Source organism: Parus major, chromosome 1 (assembly GCF_001522545.3).
Source record: "Parus major isolate Abel chromosome 1, Parus_major1.1, whole genome shotgun sequence".
Classification (NCBI taxonomy): domain Eukaryota; kingdom Metazoa; phylum Chordata; class Aves; order Passeriformes; family Paridae; genus Parus; species Parus major.
In genome coordinates this window covers 45,867,638-45,894,943 of record NC_031768.1, presented here as the reverse complement: position 1 = coordinate 45,894,943, position 27,306 = coordinate 45,867,638, and positions in this window count along the sequence as shown.

Genomic DNA, 27,306 nt, shown 5'->3' with positions numbered 1-27,306 from the left:
TGCTGGTCACTCACCCCTCTCCCTTCCCCTGTGGGATGGGAAAAAGAACCAGAAAAAAAGGTAAAAACTTGTGGTTTGAGATAAGAACAGCTTAATAATTAAAATAAAATGTAATAATCATTAAAACAACAATAACAATAATCATAATCATGAATGAGAGAGAGAGGAATAAAACTGAGGAACATGAAGTGATGCACAATAAGTTGCTCACTTATTGCACTGACTAAGGCTCAGCCACTCCCTGAGAAGCAATTAATGGGTCCAGCCAAATCCCTCCAGTTTAGAGACTGGACATGATGCCTTACAAGATGCAATATCCTTTTGGCCAGCTTGAATCAGAGGTCCTGGCTGTGATTCCTCCTGGCTTCTTGTGCACCTGCTCACTGGCAAAGCATGGGAACTGGAAAAGCTCTTGACTCAGAGTGGTACTGCTTAGCAGTAGCTAAAACATTGTTGTGCTGTCAGCACTGTTCGTACAATAAATCCAAAACACAGGACTGTACCTGCAACCAAGAATAAAACTATTGCAGTCAAAGCTAGGAGAGAAAGCACAGATGACAAAAAAGGATAAACCACACATATAGAAACAATCTTGGGTGGATGTCCTGGAAGTAAAAGAAAAACAGTGTTTCATTGCAAAAAGAAGAGTGGAAATCATTTATCATTAATAAGCAAATTTGTGACATAGCCATTATGTAAATAACTCATCTGATAGGTGTTATTGGTCTCATAGATTAAAATGTTTGCTGTGTAAGTTGCAAATGAAGAGATATGAAAAATCTTAAACTTTAGGGATTCTAACAAACTCTTAGTAAAATGTTTGTACGTTCTCCAAGGAAAATGCTTTAATTAAAATACTGGAATCCCCCAAACTCTATCAATTTTACAGGCATAAAGCTGTAATATCTTACACATTCACATAAAGACATAAAAAGTGTGAAATACTCATGTGGAGAATATAAACAGGTGCAAATGTGTTTCAAATATAACAATTAAATGATAGGCATCTGTTTAACTGCAGGTGACATGCAGTAGAAGATAACACATTATAAAACCACTTCCAATGCTAATGGTTTGTCACTGTATATGTTGTATATATTATAAGAAAAATAGAAATTTCTAGGTAATTCCTAAGTGTAATTCCTAAGAAAGAGTTTAGGCAAAATTCCAGGAAGTGATGTCAGCAAATTCTAATGAGCTGTAAAACCAAAAACCCTGTAGTAACTAATTTGCAGGAAAATTATTTTAATGAAATATATCTCTTTCTTAATTTAAAACAAAATTTCTATTGCAATACCATTAATAACAGAATCTCACAACAGTTTAGTGAAAACTATTGACATTTTATAGACTAAAATTTTCAATGAAGGATTTTGTTGGATTTAATTTCATCAAAATGCCACTTGTATAGAAAAACAAGCAGTATTTAGTCAGAATAAAGCCTTATGAAAAAGAAGTGTTGTGAGAAAAATTCAATGTTTTTTTAAATTCTGTTCTCTTCAAGTGATACTTAACACAGGATAGACCTGAATAATTTTATGTCATCATATGAGTAATTTTCCATCACATTAGATGAACCTCTTGGACCAAAGACTCTCTTTAAAATAAGTGTGCATTTACCCAAAGAAAATTTAACACTGAGTCCTAATACACTCACCTATCTTTGACATTTCACACTGATTTGTGAGATTCTTATTCTGCTGCAAAGAGGATTAATTGAGCCTCCTTTGAATCAATATGTTAGGTTATATGATACAACCTCAGACTGACACCCACAGAGGAGTTCAGACAGTGCCAGAAGTGGGGCACCAAATGATGTTCTGCCAGGGTGCTCTCCATTCCCATGGGAGTCCCAGGCAGACCACTCCATGTGCCCCTAAGGGTGGGGTTTGCCTGTTGGGAACAACAAGGGCTCCCTGTGAGTGCTCTGAGGGTCTGCCTGTTACCCGTGTACCTGGCATGTGGTATATAAATTTTAAGGACAGGCCTGTGCAGGGGAAGGAGATGGATTCAGTGATCCCTGTGGATACCTCCCAGCTCAGCATCCTCTGTGCTTCTGTGGCTCTGTGATACACGTGTTCTGTGTGCTTGTGCTTGTGTCAGTCTTCCTGCTGGTTAAACCTGTAGCTATGGCAGCCTCATCGTGGCCACAGTATATTTTCCTCTAGCAATATCTATATTTTTCTTTAACAATATCCATCTGATAATTGAATAAGATATTTCTAACTGTTGGAGTCTGAGACACACAGTGTGTACCCTTGTTTCTGATGCTTAGCTCAGAGATCCAGAAAAACACTGAATTTCATACAATATGGAATTTATGAGCATGTTTTCATGGTGATATATGAAAACAACTGTTAAAGTTAGAAAAGCTAAAATTGTAAGTGTTCATTAGAGAATTTTCTTAAGTCAATGGGTGAAAAAGTTTAGAGTTTAAAATAGTTTAAAAAGCAGAAGACAAGATGGAGGATTTAGAATGTTGTTTCTTTTCCTTCTTTCTTCTTTATGTTCTTCTTCTAGAGGTTTTTGGGTAATAGTATTGGTTAGAAAATGCCACAGCACACAGGTGATGGGTCATTGGGTCATTAAGAAAAATAATTTACATGTCTATTGTTAATTGGATAAGAATAAGTATAAAGATAAAAGAACTGTGTAGTTCAGGGCCATTTTGTGCTTTCAAAGCCAAAGTGAGCCACAAGGCCATCTTTACCATCAGAAACAAATGCGCCAAGTTGCAGTGAACTGAACTTGTACAGAAAGTCTGGAAAGACCTGCCAAGTTTTGTGATAACATCCTAATAAACATGAGAAACAAGATCCTAACAGGCTTTAGAGTTTTTGTCCTGACCTGGAGGACTGTGGTAAGTGGGACTCCCCATGAGGGAATAGCCCCAAGGAGCTCAGCTCAGAGGAGACTGAGAAATCCAGGAGTGAAAAGAAGTGCAAAAGAGGCACAGCAGCAGAATCAAGAAAGAGAAATAAGAAACAAAAGAATTTGAAAAAAGTTATACTAACTTCCAGGCAATCCCTTATTTGTGCTTTATCATTGCAAAATTTCCTTTAAAACACTTTCAGTATGTCTGAGCAATTACAGAAATTAATTGTGGTTTTAAGGTTGTTTTACTATAATTTAAAATACCTAATATTTATTGAGAAGATGATAGAAAATAAGTTATAAACAGAGAAGTTTAAATTACAGTTTGATATGAAAGACTTTTATACAATTCCTACTCACTAGTTTTGTTCATCTTGGTCTTGTACTCCATGACTTTTTTTGTGCTTTAGGTTCAAATTAACTTCTTCAAAGCAAGATTCAATCAATCCAGCAGTGTTGCTTCAGCTTTCATGTCCACACCAAGTGAAACTGCAAGCAGCTATTTGATACAATTCCATAAGAGATCCATTCTGTTTCTTGAAAGGTTTCTGTGCATTAGGAAGTCCACTGAAGGTTTCAAGTCTGCAGAAAAATCACAAGCCCCAGAAAATTAGCCAAGTTATATTTTTCTGGCTAACAACACCAAGCGTTAGAGCATGGTTAATGACTGAACTACTAGAAGAAGATAAACCAAAAGAATAAGAGGAGGTTGGCATTGCAGATGAATCAATCAGTGAAATTAGCTTTCTGTAGGAGCTGTCTGCTACCTGATTGTGCAAGTATCTTTGAGTTTTTTTCAATCACTTTTGAAATTGATATTACTTTCTTCTACCAGACAGTCTTTTTTTCGGGGAAAAATCTGATTTTTAGCCCTTCTTAACACTTCATGACCCCACCAATGCATAATTTTTCCAGTTATTTTTAAGTGCAAAATTACTTTTTGGCCAATATAAAATTATTCTAATAATTTTTTTTCATTGTCTTTTTTATAAGGATTGTATCTGAGTGTGCCAAGTTCAGTTATTTGAATATTATGCCAGTAATGATTTTTCCATGTTGTTTTTTATATGCTAAAATATGCTAGGTTTCTGTTGGCTTTGTTGTGGGTTTTCTTGTTTATTTGGTTCACTTTTTAATTCTGTGTGATATTCTATTACATAAAAATACTGAATTCTCTTTACCCTCACTTAGCTCTAATTTTCTTTAGGAATATACAATTCTATATATATTCATACTTGAATGAACTGCTTCTGAAAATGCATAGCAATAGTTTTCAAAGAATCAGACATAAAGACTGTAAATGTCTTGTCAGAACAACTTCAGTGTGACTTCCTAAATTTGACAGTCCATTTCTATGTATTTCCTAATTAGGCCTGTCCTTGAACTGATTCCTGACAATGCAGGTTTTTTTTGTGAAAATAGGAAATAGTACAGTAAAGAACAAATTAATTTTCACCTCTGACCTCAACAGTAGTTAAGCCATATAATTAATTTACTGAAGTGTCATTAAAGTGTCAGAATTTTTCCATATAAACATGGAAAACATAAGCTGGAAAAAAATGTGCTGATTGAAGTCAAAGCAATGAAAGCTGTCAGAAGTGTCATAAAAGTTCAATGTCTGTTCTAATTAACACCCTGAAATATTTAGGTGTTGCATAGCTTTTCATTAAGAATCTACCCATGTAGCATTTGACACCTCTTTGACAATTTTGCAGAAATCTATTGATAAAATAGGCTTTTCCAGATCAAATACTGAACTTGATACTTGAAAAACCTCCATATCAAAAACTCCACAAACATAAATTTTATCTTATCCTCACTTATTTGAATGGATTTTTCAAGTAAGGCCTGAAGTCTGAAGTGTCTCATGTTGCTGCTGATCGTATTTCCCTGATCTACAGCCTGCAATATCATCCACAGTCCCTTCTGTCTTAGCTACAGTGTAGCTTTATCCCCTTCTTGCTGTAGTTTCTTAGAGAAATACTTTCAGAATTGCCATTCTTGAGACCAAAATTGTTGTTGGTATAGTAAAATAGTAACGTAAAATGTTAATATTGAGAATTTCAAAATACTCTTTTAGTCTTAGATCTGAAAAGTCCTTAAGTGAAAGCCAGTCAGACAAAAGACTTTCTAACTTCTGGCAAATGCCTTTTTGATTCAAATACTTCAGGCTTAATGTGGCAAAGTGGTTCTCATCAATGTTATAGCACAGTATCATTTCTGGGAGTTTAGTCCTTTCTCTGTTGTTGGAAAGTGAATTATTAGGAATGAAAAGGACAATGTTTAACAAAAATCAAGGACTTATTATTTTTGCCATGGTTTTGCCCTTCTTTTTGATGCATTTTAAAAATCTGGTTTTATTGTCCTTTATCATGTTTTTTGAATCATTGGATTTGCTTTTACTGAAGAAAAAACCAACGATCTTCCCCTTTCACCCAGCTACATTCAGACAAAAAAGCCTAATGAAGTTTATTGATGCTCTGTCTATTCTCTGATGCAGTGTTTCCATATTTAGTGAACTAATGATCCAAATTTTATTAATGAGCTAGTGTAATTATGTATGTTTTTTCTTCAGTGCATCTCACAAAGCATTTATATGACATTTCCCACTGCAATATGTGCCATAATAATGTTTTTAAGCCCTAACTACAAAGGTACTTCTTCCAAGCAGAGAAGAGGTAAAAGCCTTCTTTTTGTGTGAAAATGCCCACATTCCTCTCAAATAATTTTGAATTACTATTTTTCTTTCCCCTTCAGTAATTAAAGGTTAATTGGTATTCTGAACATTCCTTTAGGTAAGAAAGAAAAAATGTGAGAAAGAAAATGGAAATATTCATAGACTAGACTTCCTGCCTTAGACCTAATATTCTTAATTTTAGAAAAGGATCTTTGCCTTTACCTGGGTCATGCTTTGGATGACTGAATATTATTTTGCTAGAATTTTGCCATTCACATACTTGTATTTAAGACTTTATATTATTGGCAGATTCATAGTGCTAATTTCAGAATTTAGATTTTGAATTTTTGAAACCCTGACTTGGAAGTCAGGTTATACATTTTACAGAAAAATGGTTCATGAAAATGTTTATATATAGGTGACTTCAAATGGTTCACAAATTAGATAGTATCTTTAGATATACCTGTTTCTGGTTTTGCATCTTAGTGATTTTTCAATTAACAATAAAAACATATGCAACTGGTAGAGCTGAACTTTTAATTTTGTCTTTGTGTCCTTTTTTTCTCATAAAATTATTTTCACTATATTCAACAAGTGCTCCTGAGTTATTAAATTCTTACATCTCCATTTACCAATTAAAAATATGGCTCTGTAGATTATTTTCTTCAGAGGTCTATTAAGTAATTTATATAGATATAGGTTAAAGCAGTCATAAATTACTTCTTAATTCCTTATTTCTAAATATGTTCCTACTTCTTCATTTTATTACAGCTTTCTTGTCTCATTTGAATGCTTTAAATGCTTGTAATCTCTTCTGGCTTGGTCCTTCTACTTCTTTGATTTAGAGGTCTTTACACAATGATCTCTCTAACTGTGTCACGCCAAATAACAGAATGAAGTTAAAATCAAGGTATTTGTCTTCTACAATTTTTGGCCTTTAATACTTTTATTTTAAACCCAAACCAGGTCTAATGTTTGGAATTTGTCTTCTTTTTTTGTCTTTTTTTTTTTTTTGTCTTTTTTTTTATTATTAGCTAAGCTATTTTTTTTCTTTATTTCTTCTTCATTTGTAGTTTTGTCTTTCTCATATCTCACTGCCATAACTTATCCTTTTGCTACTTTTCTTTCTTCATTGTAGCACTCTTTTTTTTGTACAACACTTCAAAGTGTATAAAACATATTTATAGAAATTTTTCTTTACCTCTGATAAGTTTATATTATGTAATCACAGTAATTCTTGAAGCTGAAGTACAAATGAATGGTGATTATCTATAAAAACCAAATAAATACTAAACAGAAAGACAAAATTTTAGTGGAGGACAGGTTTCCAACTTACTTTTTTTCAGACCAATGAGAGTAAAATTACTTTCCAAGAGTACACTTTTACATTCTTCACATACTTTTAGCAATTGAAAAGTGATCCATTATCTAATTTTGGCATAAAAAGCAAAAGAAAAAGCAAAAAAAAAGACAAACCTCAGTTTGCTGTATCTTAATAGACATTACTGATTTTTATAAAGTCATTCAAAGTTGTGCATTTTCAGTGCTATTTTTTATCATTGCAGGAAATAAAAAGTTGATTCTTAATATATAAAAAAATCTTCCCATATTGTTACTTGTATGGTCACTGTACATAATTCATTGGATGTAAGATCTATACAGTCTGGGAAGTAGCTATGTTGTCATGTTAGCTCGAGAAATTTCACAAAATAATGATGGCAAATGTCAAGTAGAGCAATTGGAAACACAAACAGGAAATTATAACATCACTGTTCCTTTCTGATTTTCTGAATATGAAGAGAGAAAAGTAAGTTTGTAAATTTATTTTAAGGCTAATCAAAAATCAGAAAGGAAAAAAGTTTGAAAATTATGAAGTCATTTGAAATGGATCTTTTGGTCTTTTCATCTAAATTTTAAAAAAAAAATAAAAGTTAATCACAGTCCCCAGAAGCTTCTAAGGACCAGAGTAGATTAGTGAGACAAACTGAAGAATTCATTGAATAAATTACGGGTATAATAAGCAAGGTAGCATCAGTAATCACAGATATTCAAGTTTGCCACCTGCTTAGTGATTAGCTTCCTATGGGCCTCATCATCATAATGTTTTAATAAGGGGTTTGGATGAAAGTGAAGTGGTGGCTTCACAGCTTTTTATGAGAAATTTTCTCCTACTGATTATGTGTAGCATGGTAGAAATTAAATGGATTCAACAATATTAGGAAGTTTTTTTCCATTGCAGCTGTCCTATAGGTTATTTCACTGGGGTGAACCTTCAGTTGGAGATATATCTTCCATGAAGAATCTGATGTAGTTTACAGTGGATATGTGGACCATATGTAGACCCCTAGACTGGGAGAATTGCTTCCCATTTTTGGTCTCCCTAAATAATGTCTCTGGATAGGTTCTTTTTCCAAACTAGAAATAAAATTGTTCACAGTTGATGAATTTGATGAAATTGTAATTAGCTCACTGTTTTTGAAACTGATTATTTTAATGAACCCCTTGTCTCCTAACAACTTCAAATAAAATTCATCTCCCATTAGAAGTTTTTCAAAATTCATATGTACCCATTTATCACAACCAGGTTCTAATGTAGAGGTCTCTGTGCCTCCCCATAGAAGACATTCTATCCCACAAGCAGCACATCCTGACAAGACTCATAGAATTCATGGTTAAAATCTATTTCTTCCTGCAGATCTCTGCAGGCTCTCAGGACCATAATATACCCCATTAAATATTCCCACCAAGCCTGCAGTAATTCACTTGTCATAATACACCAAGGATACAAGTCAACAAAAGGAGATTTGTGTTTCATCTTACATTTTGATCTCTGAAGTTATGCTTACGGAAAACAAATTGAAATGGAAGGCACTTTTTTTTTCTGGAACCCATTTGTAGTTTGTTATTATAATGAGATAAACAGGCTTACCCGAAACATTTGATATAGAGAGAATTACCTTCCATGTGAACTAAAAGATTCCTTCCACTGTTTAAAAGACTGAACAAAGATCAGGACAGTGCAGACTTCAAAGAGTCAGCAAAACTCTTTCCTGGAATAATAGATAAACAAAACGACACTGTTCACTAGCACAACCCAAACCTGTACACTTTTCTTGGAAACTAAGAAGCATACTTAGTTTTCTATAATTGGATATTTAAAAAAACAACAAAACCCAACAATCCCTAGGTTTTTAATATGATTTGTTCCCCCATGAAGTAATTACATAGTTGGAAAAAAAAAGGCAATAATTTATGAAGAAGAATACAAATGGGAAATGCAGACTTATTTTGTTGCAGCAGATCTCAGTAGTCCATTGCTTATTCCTTGAAGTAAGCAGTAAAAGGTTTCAGATACTACGTCATCAGTATTTAAATATGAGACAGTTGATTTTAATTTACTGTTAGAGAACCTGAGAGGCACAATATTTGACTGGTCTCATTAAGATGTTGTTGTTTTTTTTTTTTTATAGATCAGGTTTGTGGGTTTTTTAAGGTTAGCATTTGCTTTCCAATCTGTAAGTAATTTTTAATGCTTTAGTTACAGTGCAGCCACATTTGTTGTACCAAAACATCCTATGGTTTGTTTTTGCCTGTTATTTTATCAGATGTCACAATGAACAGTATTGAAGTTCATACAGCATGCTTTCCATATATGATCCCTTTTCTTTTATATGTTACAAAAAGACACTATTTGAAGAAAATTATAGATAATATCACTGTGTTTTGAAAGGGTTATGCTGTATGCTTTACTTTTTTACTTTTTTTTTTTTTTTACTTTATTTTTTTACATTGGGCTTTTTCAGTTTTGTCATGATGAAACTTACAATAGTGAATGTATGGAGTAAGTGATTAAGAAATATGAGGGTTTGCATTTTAATCTGTGAAAATATAGATAATAAAAATCCTAACGCAAACAAAAGGAGTGTTTAGAGGACGTGATGGGGTAAATTTGGGGGGTTGTAAGAGAATACAGGAGTCTGTCTTGCTCCTTTATTAATGTATTGCATCATCAGCCCTGACATTTATGGAAAACTGAAACTCTCTCCTTGGGACTTCACAGCACGTGTTGCAGAAGTTGTTTACAAGCCTCCCTCACCCCCTGCCACAGGGCATTTTTGATGCTCTGATCCACCACTGTACCTCTCCCTCACTTGATTTCCTCACAGATGCAATACTTTCCTCCTCTCCTGGTTCACAGAGCATCACTGCTTGCAGGCAGCACTTTCCTCAGAGAGGAGGAAGTGAGAGGGAGTACACAGAAAAGGGATGAGGGAATAAGGGCAGTTTTCTTACCAGTTCTAAACCAGTTCAAATCCAAGAATCCAACTGACTATGAATGGCAATGGAGGGGAGCAATGGAGTTGAGAAGGGATTATGAAGACAATGGAGTTGATAAGGGATTATGAAGACAATGCACAGCAAGATGATCCTTAAATAATAACAAAAAGGTGTTGCACAGAAAAGCAAAAGGCTAATATTGCAGGTATCAGTGCCTAAAAGTTTTGGTTGTGTTTGATACAGTATACACATGGAATCATGGTATTCCTAATATATCAGCATATATACAAGACAGATATATGTGATGACAATTCCTTGGCGTTTTTAGAAGATATTTTACATTTGTTTGTTTCCAATTGTTGCCCCACTCAGAAATAAAGGAGCTGAGGTTCCACTATGCAAATAGAATAAACACAGAGAATGAATGAGGCAAAGGATATAAACAACTGCAAGCTAGCAGAAAAAGAGGTTTCTCCTTTCTCCAAAATATGCTCCAAGATAAATATTACCCTGTCACATTTCTTTTTCTATCATCCATTTACTCTACGGAGTTATTAATAATTTATTACCTACCCATAAATTTATTGCCTACTGCTTCCTGACATGTATGGGATGCTATGTTATGTCTTTTGACATAACAGAAATCATGACTTCTGCAAGAGAAGACATTTATCCATTCTTGTGTTGCTACAGGTGGCCTAGTGCTCTTGCCCTTACTTACTGCAATTTAAAATAGCAACAAAAATTATTTATCTGAATACGTTTTTCATTCCATTTAGCTAGGCTTTTTGGTTTTCTTTTCCCTGAGAATTCATATCAGATGTTATGTGGTTGAAAGAGAAGTGATAAATGTTTTATTCTCAACAAACAGAACCTAACCATTAAAATAAAGATATGAATCAGGACACAAAATAGATAGATTTTTGTGCATTTGAAGAATTTTCCAGGTTATCAGACGTGTTAAATTTCATCACTCTTTAGAAAAGTGTGTTTACATATTTACAGCTTCACAATGAAGGCTGAAAATTTATCCATTATCTCCAAGAGGCCGAATATTTCACAGTAATATAAGACATGATTATTACTAATATGTAATAAAACTTGATTAATAGATAGTACAAGATTTTAAGAATTTAGTTTTTATTTTTAAAATAATATTATAAATAATTTATTGTTTACTTTAATATTAGATTATTTACTTAGATAAGTAAAAACTTAGGTCAAATAAATGGCATTAAAAAAATCCTCTCTCTGTGACCTCAGTTCAACCTGTAGAAAAATGAACAATCAAAATTACCACATCCACTAATTCTGTATTTAGAACTTGGCATGTTTTCAAAGGAATTGATACTTAGAATTATGATTACCTATTGATCCTTCTTTGAAATTATAATGCTTATAATTAATTATATTCTAATAACTTATTTATTTTTTTTAGGTGGCTATATATTGATGTGACCAATGGCATCATGGGTATGGACAAGTGGATCAATGGATCATATAGGTCTATGAATGATTCCTCAAATATATCTGCAAAATAATGCTTGAGTGGTGGAGTGTATTATAAATTTGCTTAACTAAAAGAAAAGTTTTAGTGGCAAAGGTTATTATAACCCATAGATTATCCAGTGAAGGAGAAATATGTATTACTGCTTCTTCCATAAGTGAGATTATTCAAACTTCAAAAGGTCTTGGCATGTGGGAGGCAGTGAGAATCTTCTTGTGTTTTGACGCAGTGTGAGACGATCATAAAATTTATTTAAAAAGTATTTAAAAAGGGTTGGCTTTCATGCTGCTTTTTTAATAACTATATCCATATTAATTGTATATCATATGGAAAAATTTGTCCAAAATATTTATCTGGATAAAACCCATCAAAGTTATAGAACTGTTTTAGAGTACTGACTAATTTCTAATGCAAGTTTATTGAAGTATATATTGAAAAAACTGATTAGGGTTGGTCAGGTATGCATTTCTCTGTCTTCTCAGAGTATGTACCGGTCCTATGGTTTGATTTTAAATTAATTATTTTTAAAAGTACTCCTAAATTCATGCAACATAATATTGATACTCTGACTGAATAAGAGACTCTAGAGAAAAATATAGCAGATAAGATGCTTTTCAGGTTTATGCAAGTCATCTTTAAACTTATCTTTGACATTTATTATTAATAAACACTGCTATCAGAATATCTAGGAAATCATAATGTGGTTACTCTTCCATCTGTCAGTATATACCAAACATTTTCTACTGATTTAAACAGAAGACAAATTTTAAAATACTTTCCACTGATAACACAAGGATTTTAAAATACTTTTGCAGGTTTTCCCATAAAAATTTCCCTATCTGTTGGAGAAAGGGGATGAGTCCTTTATTGAACTACTTTTTATTCCTCCTAATGGGTCTATATAAAGAATGATTTACATGTTATTTTGTATAAAAAGTTTTTTTCCTACTCCTGCTAATGCTTTTTAACACAAAATCTTTAAAGTTTATGAATGATAGGAAGATATTTTTTTCTGTTATTTTTTTATTGTTATTCTGATAATTTTATTCTGTTTTCAGGACAAATATTATATTAATTGCATAAATTCCTGTCTAACAGTTTCTTCTTGCTTAGATCTTTTTTCCCATTAATTTACTATGACAAATAGGTAAATGAAGGTAAGCAGCAGTTCAGTAATATAGATTTTTATATTAATGTCAAAGAATGTATCCAATTTTTCATTTGTAAGCAAGAATTTTTAGACTTACACATATGGAATAAATGTTACAATAGTCTTCATTTTTTGATGTATTTTTTTTCTTCCTAGTCTATTCTGAAACAATTACACATAATATTTCATTTTTTGATTTATCTTCAAATTAAATTGTACTATATTTTCAGGTTTTTTGTTTTCGGGGTTTTTTTAAGTTCTTGTAAACTAGCTGTCTCCAAGGAGCTAAAATCTAGTTTATAAATTGTTTTGGTAGGTGTTTTCAGCTGGTTTAATGTCCTAATTGCAGTAAAAATATCTATGCTGTCAATATAATGCTTATTTCTGGAGTTCTTATGGATCATTTAAAATTGGTGAGTGTGTAGACCCTTTCAACTTGCCCTTTATATGTCTTTCTAAGTGCATGAAGATCATCTAAGTAATCTGATATAATCACTTTTGTTGATATCTTGTTCACTGATTTTCATTCTTTGGGAAGTCACTTACGTTTGCAACATTTCAGACTCCAGAAAGAATCAAGTCTTTGTTTAGAGGCTGAACCGAGTAGGCTGATATTACTCATGTTTTTGCAGTTGACTATACCTATAAAACTTGTTTATATATAACATGTTCTGTGGCAGAATTTTGTTTTTTTCCAGATGTTGCTCTTCATTTGAGCAATTTTTACACATTCTGGAACAACAGATGATAAATCAAACAAGAAATGAGAGGAAAAATATTATGAATACAGGAGGTTTTTGGTAGCCACACAAACCAGGAATCTCTAGATATTAAGGCACAATGTAACAGCCAGACAAGATAAGCTGAGTTTTTTTATAAGTAATAATATTAATTTTGAAGCCTGATTGCACTAATGGTTTCCACATACTTTCTTATAATAAATTTTCATTTTAATTAGATTGCTGTCATTATGTTAATTGCTGTGATTTTGTCTTACAATAAAGATTTTTTTCACTCAAATAACTTTAATGTTTTAATATTTTTATATTTCCCTTTATATGATTTTATGTTTAGTGAATTCCGAATATTTAATGTCTCCATTCAATTTAGGAAAATTTACCTTATTATGCTGAGCAAACAAACTATTTTTGAGACACTCTTGGTATTAGTTTTAGCTAAGAAGGTTCTGTGCAGTTAGAAAACATTATGATTTTTTGTTTTTAAACTACCAGCATTCCTGAGGTATAACATAAATCCATGTAACTTGAGTTTCAATTTCTTTTCAAGTAGAATACGGACCGGAAGAAGATATTGAAGCAGAAGATGATTTTCTTTTCCTTTCTCCATGATGCGGGCTTTATTTCTCCTTTTATTTTTTGTTTTGTTTTAATACAGCAATGTTCAGTAAGACAGAGATGAAATTATGTGATCAATAGGTGCTGTCTGGCTCATGCTTCACTGAGCTCTATCATAAAAGTACTGTGGCTAGTATAGTGAAAATGTGTACCTGAAACAGAAAGTCCAGAAAACACATGAAAAGTACTAAAAAAGAGCTTCAGCTTTTCATGGAGTCTTTCTCTGACATGAACTGCACTTTATTTGTAACCCCAAAGTGGTTAAAAGTACAAAGGACATTTTATTAGCAATGCAATATAAAACTGTTGCCAGAGATACAACATCACCCACCAAGCCCACTTGAGTGGGCTCCCTGGAAGGAAATATTTAAGACATCTTGGTCCAGTGCACAACAATGAGATTAAAGGGGTTTGTTTTTTTTCCTGATTACAGACTTTACACTGCAACTTTGATAAGAACCAGTTTTTTCAGGGCATCTCACTATTTAACATGACTTATATTTCTTATATTTTAAGATCTATTTGAAGATTAAGTGACTTAAATCCTTCATATTTTTCAAGTTACATTTCAAATTGTTGTTGAAAAAAACCTTTTGGAATGAATGAGTTTGGCCAAAATTAAAAATAGTGCACTTTCAGACAACATGTGAAATTACAGGTTGTACATGTTAAAAGTGAAAAGTGCCTGTAGATGGACACATACTTTAAGTTATGGAAGGGTATTTGATTTGATGTGGCAGATATCTAGCCTGGGACTTATGTGATCATATGTAGCTGTGCTGTTGCTTTAAAATTGGTAGAAATAAATGATCACTTCTATAACATAGGTGACCTTATTTAAAATTCTTGCCAGAATTCTACTTTTTCTTAGAATAATTGTTTATTTCCACTGACTGTGGAAACACACACCTACACCATTGGTCACTGAAGCAAGCAGGAAACAAATCACGAAAAAATATTTTCTAGCATGAACAGCTATTATATGAAAAATAAACTGTATACACACATACTAAAATTTGTCTTAGTATATAATATATGCATATAAAAGTATATCATATTACAAATACAACTGCATATGTACCGTTGAATGTGTATAATAGGACATTTAGTTGTTGAAAAAACATCTTGATTCCAAATCAACATTCTTGAAATCAGAAAAATTACTTGAAGACAGAATTAGCTGCAAAATTATCTGTGCAGTTCACAAATTATCCTTTAAAAGAGAATTGTTGTGAGATTTCATTCTATCAGCTTCAGAAACAAAGGTCTGAACAATTTATTTTTTTCTAGAAATTTTACTGGCAAAAAGTACAGGAGCAGAGAGGTAGAAAGAGTCTGTAAAAAATATGAAATTTGTTACTTATGAAAGTACTAATACAGGCTTTCTAATAGTTGGAACTTCTGTGCCCACATCTGCCAGTCCAGCTCAGTTTACAAAATCTCCTCTGAACTAAATTGTTTGTCAAGGAGAAAAAAACGTTTTCTTTTTTCTCTCTTTTTTTTTTTTTTTTATTTGTTTTTCTTTTTTTTTTCTTTTTCTATTTTCTTTTTTCCTTTTTCTTTTTTCTTTTTTTTTTATTTTCTCTGAATAACAGAGTTTCAAAACCATAAAGCTGGAATAGCCATGGAGTCCTTAAAGGGAGAGTATTGTGAGAGTATTATTTCACATAAAAATAATCCTTATTCACAGGAAAAAAATTAATTTCTCTGAGGCTGAATCTTAGATTTAGAAGTGTTCTATTTTTCTCGGAAAAAAAGCTGTCAAATAGTCCCTGTTAAAATCAGATATATTTACACTTGTACATTTGGATGTACCCTTTCTACTACAAAACACATTTTCTTTGCTGAGCCTCTTTGAGATATGACATAAATCTTGTTGAAATTAAATTTTGGATTGATTACTGCATTTTGCTTCCTTCAGTAGCAAGCAATTCTATTACACAAAGTACAATGGAATGTGCTCAAATACAGAAATCAGGGTACTGTTATTTCTTCCATTAGGTCAAGGGTGGGAATTTAGATATTGTACTGCTAAGCAGGCATAACTGGGAAAAAATATACAAACAATGGATTATTCTTATATTCATCATATTAATCTTATTATATTATCCAGTTAAATTGCAAGTGTAAAGTAAGTCTAAGTAAGTGTAAAAGAAAAACTAAAATGAATTATTCAATTACTTAAGAACTAACAAGTTCCACAGACTGTTTAATCAATATTTGCCCTTGAGGAACACCTGTAAAAGGGATCACTATTCTCTTCAACAGTCTTCTGTAGCAGTTCTCATTTTCTCATGTGTAATTTTGACACTTTGTGTTTATTATTCTGTGGGATCATCCATTAGTTCCCTCACATCTCATATATTTCATTAATTCAAAATCTATTATCTCTCTTCCACCATTCCTTTCACTAGAAGACCCTGTCTCAAGTAGTTCAGGTATAAAATTACTATATAAAAAGCCCCTAAGTTATGCATGCATACAAACATGTGTGTGCTCATAATCATAATTTTAAGAATACTTTCTGAATTCTACTTTGATGACTGTTTCTTCTTATTACTTTATTTCCTAAAAATTGATTTCCTTATATTTTCCTAAAAATTTTATTTCCTTAAAAATTGATTCTTTACATCAGGAATGAGAAGAACAAAGGGTTAAATTAGAGGAGAGAATAATTTGAAAACTGAACAATTTGACATAATGTTGATTCATGACTAACAAGATTGCTGGCCTGCAAGGCCAGGCTAGGATGCTCCTGCAGTCATAAATACTCCGTACATAATTGGGTACTTACAGATGGAAATTCAATCTGTCAGAAGGGGAGTATTTATTAGTTTCAGAAGTCTTAAAATTGCTTGCTTCAGTACTCGGTAAGCAGTATTCTGTTTAAAGAAAATATATGTTTTTTCCAAACACAGCTAAAAATTGTCATTTTCTGAAATATTTTAATAGAAAACAGAGATAAAAATACTGTAAATGAAGCTTAAGCAAGATTCCATTATAAGATTGAATTCTGAATATTAATTTTTTTCTGAGACTTAACAACTTGCTTAACTCTGATCTAAGTTATGTTCTAAGTACACAGTAGGAGATAGTATAAACAAAACTATCTGACTTGTCAGTCAAATGTCTATTTAAAAAGTTAATCAAAACCTTTGTTATCAATACACAAGAAAAAGAAATTGTGTTTTTGTTTGCCATATATAAAATTATATACATTAACTGCATACAACAAAACAGAAGTATTGTCTTGTCCCCACAAGATCACTTGTGGGGATTAAAGATGTTTAGTAGCTCTGAAGTGTAAAGGATATTAATTTAAAAACTTACTGAAATTCTCATAGAACAAGTAATTTCACTTCTGGAGATCCCTTACTTTTATTGGACCAATATTATTGCTATGAGAGTTTGCTGAAGCTTGTTAGATTGAAGACTGCTATCACTATGCTTTGTTTAAAAGCAGATGCAAATTATCAGAAATTTGATTATATTTATTTTAAAATATCTGTTTAAATATAAATATATCTATTTAGAATGGTCTAATATTATAAAATATTTACTTGCAATAGGCTTTGCTAAACTGGCAATGTGTTTGACTTGTTAGCAGACACATTAAAAGGGCCTGAGGCAGAGCTGACTGTGTGGAAGAAACCTTAGGAATCAACTACAACTCCCAGCAAAGGACTTCTGCTGTTGTGACTTCCCATACAGATCCTTCTCAGAAAGAAATACAAACTGTAAGACCCACCACAAGGAAGGTAGAAGCGTAGGGATGAAAACAGAGCAAGACATTGATAACAGGAATTATATAACATATATATACACAGGTGTTTATTAATTAGAAATAAAACTCATACACATTTAAAACACATGTATGTATCTATTTTACCTACATACAGTTTCAACTGTGTTGGTGCCATTTTAACTGTAATAGTAACTTGTTGGTTAGACTTGTAAAGATTTTGATAAGACCAAAAATAGACAGGTAGGACTTCAAGCTACCTCTTCCATTACTCCAGAGAAATAAATTGGTTATATTACCCCCTGAACAAAAGTTTTTTCTAATATTACTAGAGTGAAAAAAAAAAAAAGTTTTATAGATTTTGAATACATGCCTGAAGGACGAGAAGAGTATGAAACCCCTGTTATTTTCATGTGGAACTGTCTGAAACAAGAAACAGGTGGGGAAAAGACTTCAACTATATTTTCAGAATTTTTAGAGCAAAGAGAAGTTGAAGGTAACTACCCTTCATTGTACTGAGGACTTAGTTGACTAGTGTTTTGAATGATTCCTACTTAAAAAATTTCCGAATATTGCAGACATGACAAAACTGTACTCCTTATGTATTATAAGCAGTAGAAATGCAAAAGTTCCCTTTGTTTTTCATAGCCTGACTAGGTAGGATGATGTGAGGATTTGCTTTGGTGGTTTTTTTTGTCTTAAAAGAGACATAGCAGGTAAAGTAACTGATTGATGCAGAAAGACTAAGTGCGTGGATAGTGTGGCATTGAAAAGATTGTATGAAATATAAGTATTAATTTTTTCATGGTAACTAGAACATTACAGTTGCCAAATATGTCTTATCATCAGGGGTTAGGTTCATAGGAGTGAGACTAGGTCTTGTGTGGAGATGATAGATGATTAAAAAAAAAGGGTCCTAACAGTTATAAAAGGAAGAAAATAACATTCTCTATATACATTCTAATGTTTCATTACTGCATTACAGAATTGTAATGAATGTTACATTATGACATATTTATTTTATCTGAGAAGAAGACAATGGTGGGTAGAGAGAATATGGAGAGGTAGGGAAGTGTTGAAAATACAAAGAACAGCAGGTGTATGAAAATGTGCAGCTGAGGAAATCTATGAAAACTAAAGAAAAGCAGAGGTCTGTATCCAGCTTAAACATAGAGAAAAGTCAGATTCAAGTCTTGAAATATTTTCATTAAAATGTCTACTAACAGCCCTGAATGCAATAAATTGGGTATAGAGGAAGTAGAACCAGGATTGTTGATGAAATCCACACCAAATAATTATGTGAGTTTTGACAGTTTCTATGGTATCAGGCTTGAGTGCTGTATGCATACTATTTAATTTTAATTAGGGATGTCAGGAGGGAATAAACACTCCCTGCAGTACACCAATATTTCTGGGGCTTGACATAGAAGGAAAATTGACTGTGGTGGGCTGATCTTGGCTGGCTGCCAGACACCCACACAACTGCTCTCCCACTCCCTCTCTTTAGAAAAACAGGAGAAAAAGAGAGCCTGCTGCAGAATGGGCTCATCATGGGCTGCAGTTTCCTACAGGGTGTGTCCACCTGCTCCACAGCAGTCCTCCACGGGCTGCAGGAAAGTTCTTCTCCAGTGTCTGGACCACCTTCATCCCCTCCCCTGAACCTAGAGTTCACAGGGCTGCATCTCAGTTGCTCTTCACTACTTGCACAGCACTTTACCCTTTCTTAAGCCCAATATCACTGAAATGCCACAGGGATGGCTGAGGTGCTCAGTCATGCCCCATGGCAGGTCCAATTAAGCCGGCTGGAATTGGCTATGTCCAGACTGGGGCAGCCTTGGCTGCTCCACACAGAGGTCTTCCTGCCACCACTGCCAACACCTGGACACCTGCACCCAGTTGTAGCAGGATGCTTTGTCTGGAGTGGAGATAATACAGTTTGACAAATATCCCTTTTGCAAAGCTATCAGTGGTGAACGCAAAAGGAAGTGTCATGTTGCTTTTGCTGTTGAACAATGTTGATAAGAGCCATACTCATCAACCTCAAAATTAAAAACCCTGAAGAACAGTGTCTCCTCATAAAAACTGGCATCACTGAAGATGTGTCAGATCTGATAAAACACCTGAAAAAGGAACCAATGTGTAATTGTACTGATAACTGATATAAAGCTGCTTAGCCGACACATGACTAAAGTAAATCACTTCATACTTTATACTACAAAAGCCCAGTCCCACACTTTAATGTTAGGTTATCCTAATATATCCTTTCTTGGGGTATGGGTATGATAGTATGGGTGAGTAACATAAATACCTATATAATAATTGTGGGGGTTTATTAGCTCTGATATAATTGCTTCAGTATTACTTAAAAATAGTGCAATACAGTTATAGCTATCCATATGGTGCAATAAATAATTATGATTAAGATATTTTAGTATAATAATAATCAAAATCAGTTTAAATAAATAATTTATTAAAATTAAAAGCGTTTGTTTTGCTATTTTTGATCCTGAAAGTCAAAGTTTTATAAAGGTTTAATTGCACATATGTAATCCTTCAATCACAAACTATCAGCTAAGATTGGATCCAGGCATACCCAGGTTCCTCTCTGAGAAGGTGGGGGGAAGCAAGGAGATCCTTTCTGTGCCTTGTGATTCAAGGGAGGACTTCTCTAATGAACTGTGTGTGAAGCTGTTATACGAGTGTGTGTGTCTGTTATACGAATGCATTGACAAAAGGTACTGGGATTAATTTTGCTTGCTGACTGTTGTTTTTCATGAATTACATGATTTTTTTTTTAACTGCATATATCAACAGCAAAGAATTACGTCAAAAACTGATAGTCCCATTCTTAGTCCTTCATTCATTTATTCATAATTTGATATTATTATTTGTCTCATTGGCTCTGAAATAGACAGACTGAGGAGAAAAATGTGAAGAACAAGATACCACTCTACTTCTTGTCTGAAACAGAAATGAAGCATTGCATAATGTATGATTTCAGCCTCGGGATATTTCTTGTGTGTGATGTGATTTCTTTTATTTACAATAATTTCACTTTAAGGGTTAAGAAATTGTGACATATAAATAATATAATACTCAAAGCAATGTTTGTATCAACATCCATAAAATTATATTCCTATAGAGTAAGAGAGTAATGAAGCAAATATATATCCTTAATACACTTGAATGAATCCAGCTGATGTAAGATATTAAGCAAAAGTGGTGTAACCCTAAGAACAAATCCTAATATAAACTTTGTCTGTTGATGTTTGTTATGGTTTCAGGCTTTGGGGTTCTTTTTCTGATTATGTATTAATAATAAAATTACTATTTTTCAGCCTCAGTTTTCTAATGCTGATGTTGGATGGTATTCTCATGACCAACATAAAATGCAGCAGTACTTCATTTGAAATGAAAATATTAAATGAAGCAAAGGATCCTTATGTCACACAGTCTGTTTTGTTCCACAAGTCAAATATGTTTTGTTTAGTTTAATTTCCCTTTGGAATTTCATTTTAAGAAAAGGGAATATTTACCTTAATCCTGAAGGCTAAATATCCATATGCTTCAAAAAGATATTTCAATATGAGTTCTCAGTGTTAAGAAAGCATACAAGAAATGAGTGTTTCAAAAAGAAGCAGCTAAGAATTTACCCTGGAAATTACCCTGGAGAACCTGCAGAATGATGATGAAAGTCCATATGAAAGAATAGAGGCAAAATTTACTTTCCAGACCTTAATACCAGCATGGAAGACTATGGAGCCTCATTGACTTATTTGTCAAATAATGAAGAAAAAAAACCCCAAATGTCATGAAAGTAAGACAGATTTTAATATAACTCAATAATTAATTTGCTTCACCAAGGTAAAAGGGGTCCTATTTTAGATCTTATAAATGGATGTGGTGAATATAATAAGCATAGCCTCTGAATGTTCTCTCACATGCAAATGGTGCTCAAAACAAGCAAAAAGTACACTGAAGTACTGACAATAAAAAACAATAAATGTAAAACCCATAGACAGGTAAAACTGCAATATAGAACAGTGGAACACTACTCAGGAGTTAAATCAATGAAAAAAAGGAAAAAGTAATTTCTACTTTGCAGTATATTGAGGGTAACAAAAAAAATAATATTTTTCTTCCCTAATAAGTAAGGAAAATCTTATCATAGGAGCTGCTCCTAATCCTAGGAGTAATATAGTAGTACTTAGAATTTGGATATATTTAAGCCCTGGGTTTAAGAAAACCTCTGACAAAACATGCCAATCTGTTCATAACTGCAGTAAAAATGTTTCTTTACCAGCTCTGATCCTCAGGTAATCCATCTACATTCAAAGCAGAGCTGTCTACTTCCCAGAATGTATGTGCTTCATAAATTGGAAATAGTGCCACATAAAACAGCTACAAGAGAGCTATCTAAAAGAAAATAGATCACTGAAAGAAAGAAAAGAGCAAGCAACTAGTCTGATACCATCTTAGCCGTGAAAAGCCCAAATTTACAACTTCTAAAACAACTTCTGAATGCAAACGATGGAGATCTAGAGTGTTTGACAGTTAAAGAACTAGGGTTCATTTATAGAGTATGCATTCCAGTTTTTCAATTTACAGTGCTATCTCAGCTCTCCTATACATAATGACTGACTGAAGGGGGAAAGCACAAGAAGGGGGGAAGTTTTCTGTCTCCAGCAGTTAGGGAAACTGAGATGAACAGATGGATTTTACTGCATTTTTTTTTTTCTGTTTCAGTATCTACCTAATACAGTGATTTTGCAAGGGGTTGAACAACAAGCCAAAATTGAATTTTCATCTGTCAGGGACTCCATAAAGTGGGTACAGCTTGGGTCATTTGTAACTGCTGTGCTCTCGTAGTGAAAATGCCATCAGGCATGATGTTCACCTTCTCTGTACCATTTCCTTTGCCTCCTCTGCCCACAACAACTTTTCACTTATTTCCCAATAATATAAATTTAATTTATTCTACATTTAATAGCTGATTTTTTTTTCCTCAAGTGTTTGTTAAAAAAAAAAAGAGATTAATCCATTTCTTATTTAAAATTAAAAACAAAACAAAATGTGAAATTTTGCCTTTTACTAATCTTTTATTTATTAAATAAAAAACTTCTAAGGTAAAGGAAAACAAGTGTAGCATATTTAAAAGCAATTTACAATTTTGGTTAATATATTTTAAGAAGATATTTCAATTTAAAAAACAAAGAAATGAACAAACACCCCACAATATTTTCCATTTCAGTTTGTCTTCAGAGGAGAGGATTAACACAAAAGAAAAATGAGCTCTCTCTTTTTCTATGTCATGCTTCATAATACTGTGGGCTTTATTTATGAACTTTTACTCCACTAAGAAGCAAACTACTTGCATGTGTCTCTGCTTAAGAACAATAAAGAACTTATGTACAGTGCAAAAATTTTGAAATCAGGCAAGTATGAGACTACAAGGCAGTGGAGTTTTTCTACTTAATATTTGTGGCACGTGAAAAGAAATTTTAAGGAGTCAGATAAATACAGGTTTGAGGATATTTTTCAGATCTATGCAAGTAGAGAATAGTTTCTATGCAAGTAGAGAGTAGTTTTAAAAAAATCCCAAATGCAAAAGGGGGAAAGGAAACCATGGTTTAAACTGCACATCCCTCCTTCTCCCCACCCTCCCTTTTAACAGTCAAAGAATTGATATTTGGGTTCTTTTTTTTTTCCTTGACATTAATGTACTTGTTTAATTTTGTGTTGCTTTGGTATTCTGCACAATGATATTATAAACTTGGCATTCACCCATTCAAAAGCTACTTGTAATTAATTTAATCTCTAAAAGTCAGCTTGAGACTCCACACATTTAAATTCAAGTCTGCAAGCAGGTGACTGAGTGTTAAGTACCACCATGTGAGTTGGTAAGGTCTCATTACAGAGCAAATGGATCCAGTCAGTATAACGGAATTCAGGCAGATATTCAGCTCACACTGAAGTAAACACATAAAGCAGGCAGGACATGATACATTTGACTAATTGTAGTAATTTAATGTTGCCCAAAAATCTCAATTTTGTACAGCACAGATACATCACTTGTACAAGTTTGGCAGATGAAAAACAGGATTTTGGCAAACCCCATCTGGAAGTCCAACAAGAAAATTTTTGAATTACCTCTACAGTAACTGGAGAGAATTATGTGCTTCAGCCAATCTATTCATTCCATATGAAGACGAATGTCTAAGGAAACTATAATCTTCTAAAATGCCTACATCATTGAAGAGAATATTCAGGGAGGTATTGAAAAACTCCTGGAGGACAATGCAGCCATAAGTCACAGCTAAACATGATCTGCTAGTTGAACATGATCTCCTTCTATGACAGTGCAACCCACTGAGCTGATCTAGGAAAGCTGGTAGATATAATCTTGGATTTCAACAAAATTTTTGATACTGTCTCTTAGAGAATCCTTCTGGACAAAAAGTGCAGGCCTGCTAAATAACTGTGTTAAGTGAGAGATGAGCAACTGGCTCAAAGGGAACATCAGGCTGGTGTCCAGTCAATCATGGGGCTCACCGGGCTCCTCCATCTATGGCCCTGTGCTCTTCAATATCTTCATTAACAGCTTGAACACAGAATTTAAAGGATTACTAAATAAGCTTGCCAGCAACTAAATTGAGAGGAGTTGTGGACTTCCTTGAGGACAGAGAGTCCCTGCAGAGAGACCTCAACAAATTATCAAGATGAGCAGTCAGCAACTGCATGAAGTTTAACATGGGCAAGTGCTGGATTCTGCATCTGGGATGGGGCAAACCCATACAGACCAGGGAACAAGAGGTTGGAGAGTGTCACTGTGGAAAAGGACTTGGTTTGAAACCACCTGAGGAACCTGAATAGACACAAGTCAATAGGACCCAATGAGATGCATCCCAGGATCCTGAGGGAATTGGCCAATGTACTTGCCAAGCCATTCTTCATTATATTTGAAAAGTCACGGTAGTCAAGCCATGTCTCCAGTGACTGGAGAAAGGGAATATTGTACACATTTGAAAAAAAGGGATGAAGGAGGATCCTGGAAACTACTGACAAATCAGCCTCACCTCAGTGCTGAAAAAATTCCTGGAACAGATCCTGTGGGAAGGAATGTAAAAATACGTGGAAGGAAAGGAGGTGATTTGACACAGCCAACATGGCTTCCCCAAAGGCAAGTCATCCCTGACCATTCTGTCTTTCTGTCTTTCTAGAGTGCAGGGTCTGCATCAATGGACAAGGGAAGAGCTATAGATGTCACTTACCTGGACTTCACTAAGGCCTTTGATACAGTCCCCATAACATTCTTAGCCCTAAAGTAGAGAAATATGAGTTTGATTGATGGACGCTTTGGCTGTGGCCAGAGAGTTACAGTCAGTAGGTGAATGTCCTGGTGGAAACTAGTAACAAGTGGTGTCCCTCAAGGCTCTGTAGCAGGACCAATACCATTTAGTATCTTAATCAGTGACAGATGAAGTACACACTCAGCAAGTTGGCAGATAACAATAAATTGAGTGGTGCATTTGATATACTTAAGGGAAGGAATTCCATCCAGAGGGGACAGACTTGAGGGGTGGCCTATTAGAACCTTTTGAATTTTAGCAAGACCAAGTGCAAGGTGCTGCACCTGAGCCAGGGTAATCCAGTCCAGCCTGGGTGATGAACACACTGAGAGCAGCAATACCAAGGAAGATGTTATAGTACATGGTATATGTATATGGTACATGAAAACCTGGAACCAGCAACATGCACATGCAGCCCAGAAAGCAAACCATATCCTGGGCTGCACAAAAAAAGAGTGTAGGCAGCAGACTGAAGGAGATGATTCTCACTCTATTCTTGCAACAACCCACCAGTACGGACTCCAGCCCTGGGAATCCAGCACCAGGAATACAGAGCTGTTAGGGCAAGCCCAGAGGAGGGGCACAAAAATGATCAGAAGGCTGTAATGCATGTCCTGTAAAGAAAGATTGGGTGACAGCACATTGATCAGCCTGGAGAAGAGAAGATTCTCGTGAGACCTTACTGTGACCCTTCAATACTTAAAGTGATTTTATAAGGCAGATAGAGTGAGATGTTTTGACAGACCCTGTAGTAATAGGACAAAAGGTAGTGATTTAAACTGAAAGTGGATTTAGATTTGATAGAGGGAAATTTTTTCCAGTGGGGGTGGTGGTGAGACACTGGAATGGGTTTCCCAAAGAAGCTGTGGATACCTCACAGCTGGAAGTTTGGGAAGGTGCTTTGAGCAATGTCATCTAGTTGAAGATTTCGGTGCCTGCGGAAGGGGGATTGGACTGGATGATCTCTAAAGATTCTTTCCAACCCAAAGCATTCTATGATTCTATAATCCTCAGATGTTTGCTAAAATAAGCAAAAATTTAGGAAAAGACGCAGGAATGAACACAATAATGAAACCCCAGTCAGAAAGCAGTTTTATACATACCATAGTCTCTTGTAATGAAGGCAGCAGGCAGGTCAATGAGGATAGCAATCTAATGCTTATATCTCAAGCAAAAAAAGAGGTCATCAGCAATTCTGGAAAGAGAATTTTCAGGTATTTCTTTCTTAATCTTTAATGAAATACATTACTTATTAATAGAACTCAAACAATCGAAAAACAAAAATTACAACTTATTTTATGAAGTGCAATTAATCTTTGAATAATCTCATCCAGTGAAGAATTTCACAGAGGGTGTCAGTGTGGAGTTCTCTTATGTATCTCATTTGTGATATGCCTTTGAGAAATGAAAAGGCACAGTGAAGTAAACAAAGACCAATGCAAGAAAAAACCCAGATGAAGATCAGCACTCTTCCTGCACATATGTCTCTATTTAAACTGTGTTACTAAACAATTTTCAAATAGAGAATAGTTATTAAATTACCATTTTAAAACACATATGTTAATATTTAGCATAACAAGTTGTCATTACTAAACATTGTTTTGCATAAGCCTATTCCAAAATAACCTCTAAACACACTCAGTATTTTATAACCAGACTTATTACACAAAGTTTTGTCACTTACAAAATGTAATCAAAATATTACACAGTACAATATACTGAGTAGAAAATCAAAAAGATAGCAGTTTATCTCTACAAAAATATAGTCAAAATTATTCTATGCAAAACAAAGTGCATGCTTCTTCCACATGCATAAAAAATGAAATATATTCAGTGTTGTTTTCCCGTCTTGTTCAGACAGTAGGAGTTCTTTAATTGTACTAGTCTGAACAGCTTTTCCAGTCCTTTCAATGCAGATGGTAAAACAGACATCCGACTTCACATATGCACACCAGATTTTCTTTCAACCATAGAACCATAGAAATCAAATATTATCAACTATTTTTTGTAATTAGGAGAAAAATCATATATTTTTACGTTTGACTGGTACTGTAGAAATTATATTTATAGACTTTATAAGAGTTTACTCTATCCCAATTTCATGTAGGTATGTACATACTGAAAATTCATTAATGTATGTTCATAAGAGAAAGATCTCTTGTGCTTACAAGCTTAAGCTTACAATGTGCTTACTATTACCTCTCCTTGTGTAGCATGCAAATTCTTTCATGCATGGAGAGGAGACTCGAGGAGAGGAGACTCGAGGAGACTCGAGGAGACTCGAGGAGACTCGAGGAGACTCGAGGAGACTCGAGGAGACTCGAGGAGACTCGAGGAGAGGAGACTCGAGGAGACTCGAGGAGAGGAGAGGAGA